Source organism: Struthio camelus, chromosome 13, assembly GCF_040807025.1.
Source record: "Struthio camelus isolate bStrCam1 chromosome 13, bStrCam1.hap1, whole genome shotgun sequence".
NCBI lineage: Eukaryota > Metazoa > Chordata > Aves > Struthioniformes > Struthionidae > Struthio > Struthio camelus.
Genome location: NC_090954.1, coordinates 18,867,225 through 18,870,821, shown reverse-complemented (window position 1 = coordinate 18,870,821; position 3,597 = coordinate 18,867,225). Strand labels below are relative to the sequence as shown.

General features: G+C 42.5%; 1 protein-coding gene across 1 annotated transcript in view; it reads left to right on the top strand.

The window, feature by feature from the left end:
- The first annotated feature begins 82 nt into the window (after positions 1 to 82).
- Positions 83 to 3,597, top strand: part of SLIT3 (slit guidance ligand 3) — a 617,690-nt gene continuing 614,175 nt past the window's right edge. Inside the window, exon 1 of the mRNA XM_068960054.1 lies at positions 83 to 481. The gene's annotated coding sequence lies outside the window, so the exon portion shown is untranslated. The remainder of the gene's footprint in view (positions 482 to 3,597) is intronic.

The following is a 3,597-nucleotide window of genomic DNA, read 5'->3' as shown; positions in this document are numbered from 1 at the left end:
ACCCCGGGACGCCGCCGAGCGCGCGTGCGCGGCGCCGCCTGCGCGCCGCCCGGAACCGCGCGTGCTGCGGGGCGGGGGGAGGGGTAGCGGCCGCGGGCTGAGGCGGTGCGGCGCGGCTGAGGCGGTGCGGCGCGGCTGAGGCGGTGCGGCGCGGAAGCGCCTTCTCTGGCGGCGGTCGTGCCGTGCCCCCGCCCGGCTCGTTACAGCACACAGCCGCTCCGTTGAGCTTGCTTACAGGCCCAGCGTGGCCACCCGTGGAGGAAACCTTCTGGCCTAGGTGCTAGGGCGACGCCAGGGCAGCAGGGTGTTTGTGCGGGCGCCGTGGGGCGCGCTCTGAAAAGGAGGGGAAGTCCCCAAAGTCAGAAGCGCTGCTGCGGTTCCCCGGCTGTACGCAGCAGGTGTGTGGCAGCCTGGAGGTGTGATGGAGCCCCAAGCTCTGGAGCTGCAGGTGGTCCCACCTCGCTCAAGGAAGGAGTGCAGAGTAAGTGGTCAGATTAGAAGTCAACCAAGTGCTTGGTGCCATCTAGGAGACCTGCCAAGTTCAAGGGTAAACTGCGTCTCCCATGAAGTGTTTTACAGAGGAATTACTGGTCTGACACTAGAATGCCCTAAGTGCCACCTCTGTCCCGCAGACCGTTTTCCTCATTAAGGAAATACCGTCCTTCAGTGGGGACTGCCGAGGATGCCTAGCCTTGGGGAAGCAGCGCAACCATCACGTTCAACCAAGCCTTTCTTTAGAGGAAACACAGCCGTGCCCATAGCTAGCCCTTCAAATTTCTGAGAGTTATGCACCAAATTGTAGCATTTGTAGCATAGCTGTCAACTACACTTCTAACCTGTTCTTTCTCCCTAGGTTGCTCTAGTTTCCACTCATCTTCATTTTCTACACCTGATTGTAGATGGTCTGCCCTACTTGCTTTGTATGCTTTTCCTGGGGCATTCATGTTCAGGTTATTGCTGAACATCTTCCAGTGACTACGATCTTGCACTTCTACATGTGATTGCTGATGGCATTCAAATTTGAGTTAAAGGAGTTGCCAGTACTGTCACGTACACCCTGCTACTAGAAATTGGATGAAAGTAACATTTAAATAGTTAACTTTCTGTGTCTCCCAAAAAGTCAGACAGGTAGAAATATTTTAAAGCAAACTCTGACTTTAAAGAAACATGCCTCCAGTGTTGCAAGGTTGAATTCAAGCAACAGGATATAAGGGAATGCAGAGGTAACAATCCTATTTGGAGCAACCAGGACAAAAATAGATAAGTCTTAAGATAAAAGGTGCTTGGAAAATAAGGACATGGTATCAAGTTCTACAGAGAATGCCAGCAAAATAGCTGGAACCACATATTAGTATATATAATTCTACTATTTTATCAAAATGTGTGGGTCTAGCTTTTCTCAATAGAAATAGGTTTAAAAAATAAATATAGAATGGTCTAGACAGGCAAGAATGACAAGTTGATTGAAACAGGGGCAGGAAACAAGAGAATCCGTTTCTAATCCTGATTCAGCTGCATTCACTATGTGACTAGCCACTCCAAATACCCCCAGCTCACCCCTCCCTTGCTTTAAAACAAGGATAACAGTGACTTAATTAACAAATCCATATAATTCTCCTTACAGTTAGTGTGGGTACAGCTTGGAAAATATAAAGCACCTTGTAAAAGCTAAGTATTAACATGATTACTGTACCAGATCAGTTATCCACTGTGGCATACTAAATCACAGAACTGTTAAAACAGCAGCTGCCTTTTTCCCTCTTCATTTATTTTAGGAAAAAAATAATCCACCGTCATGGATAGCAGCTGATGTTTAAGACCAGAAATACATAAGAAAACTTCATTATACATTCCTTTCCTTAGAATTGTCATTTATGCCTTTAGAACAGACTTAGGTGCTTAGTTACAAATCAACTGATTCATTATTTAGAGGCTGCTGTTATTGTCAGAGCTTGTTCCCTTTTCCTTACTGAATTGGCAGTAGCTAGGATAGTGTTTTACAGTTCACTTCTACTAAATTGTGAATAGATAAACACATGCATCAGTTGCTACTAAGTTATTTGTAATTTAGATTTGCCAAGTGGAGTGACCATCTTGTCAGAATTCTACAAAATAATTCACTGATGTGACAAACTAAACATTTAATACTTAAATAAAACCAATATTTACAGTTTGCCTATACAGCAGAGTTCTTTTTTTCAGTTTATAGGAAGCTAGATTTTACTTTAGGTCCTTTTAGAAGAACATACAATGACATGGTCATTAAGTCTGTCAGTGGTAGTATATTTTGGCTTTATGGAGTCAAATGCTTTTGTCCCATTCTCAGCTAGGAAAAAACTCTCAGTTCTGCTGTTTCATGTCAGGTTAGATTTTGTTTCATCACTGTGGCTTGCCTGTGTAACTACATATTGGCTCATAGAAACTTTTCTCCAGCATATGACCTCAGTAGTGCTTATGTTTTCCTATGGAGGTTCTAGAAGCCCGTTTCTTACTCTAATTCATAAATGTTTCCTAAGCATGTAGTTTGTATGCTTTTATTTATTGACATTTTAGGTAGCTAAATGTAATTAAATCTATGCACTTCTCACTTCTGACCTTGTATAAAATGTAAGTGCATATCTTTTAAGCCTTATCTATGCTAGCAGACAAACGTTTCTTTCGTTTCAAAAACGTTTCAAAAGTAATGGAGTGATTACAGAAAGTAGATGGGTTTATTCTGAAGAGGAGGCTTGTTTGCCTTTATGTACATAAAGGCAAATTATATTTTAAAAAGTCTGTCTTAGACTTTACCTGGTAATTGCTCAGTGAATTTTGACAGTGTACTGACAAGTATTTTGCTGACTATAGTGCTGTAGGAAGCGAGCAAATGACTAGCAGCAGCCTATTGCGAAGCAGCTGATTACTAGCTGCTTAAGTCATTTTGGCACAACAAATCCAGGGTTTGATATAATGAAAACTTGCTATGGCATTAGGTTTGCCCTGCAGTATTTAAGAGCACTTAGTTTTGCACAGTTTGAAGCCATGTTTCTCTATTTGTTACCGCAACCTCGTAGAAGCCCAGACTTAATCCCGTCAACATTTTTAAATTGGCATATCATTAAACTGTTCTATTTTTTGAGATGAGGCACTTTCTCCTTCAAATAAATAGAATTCATAAGTCTATATGTTTTAGTTTATTACTGTGAATCCCAAGAGCACTAATCCCTGCCTTGTAAAGAACTCAAGTAGCTCAATGATTACAGCAACAGATGGAGAGCAAGTAGCACACTGTTTTTAATCCTCACTAAACTGTTAGCGACTGACCTCATCCAAATCACATGATCCCACTATTTCAGTCATCCTTGCTTAACAAAGAGGTGTTTTGAGTTTTTCTTATTAATCTAATGCTACTTATCCCCTTTGTAAACCAGTATGAATTTCTTTTGCCAGCTAGGGATTTGAAAGCCAGCATAGTTTTGCTGTTTGTCATATGACTTACTCCCTCCACTTTAACTGCTGACAAGCAGCATGTTTGCCAAGCATCCTTCATAGTCCATCCTTACCTTACTCCCTAAATCATAAACCTGGGATCCATAACCTTTGCCAGCTCCTTAACCA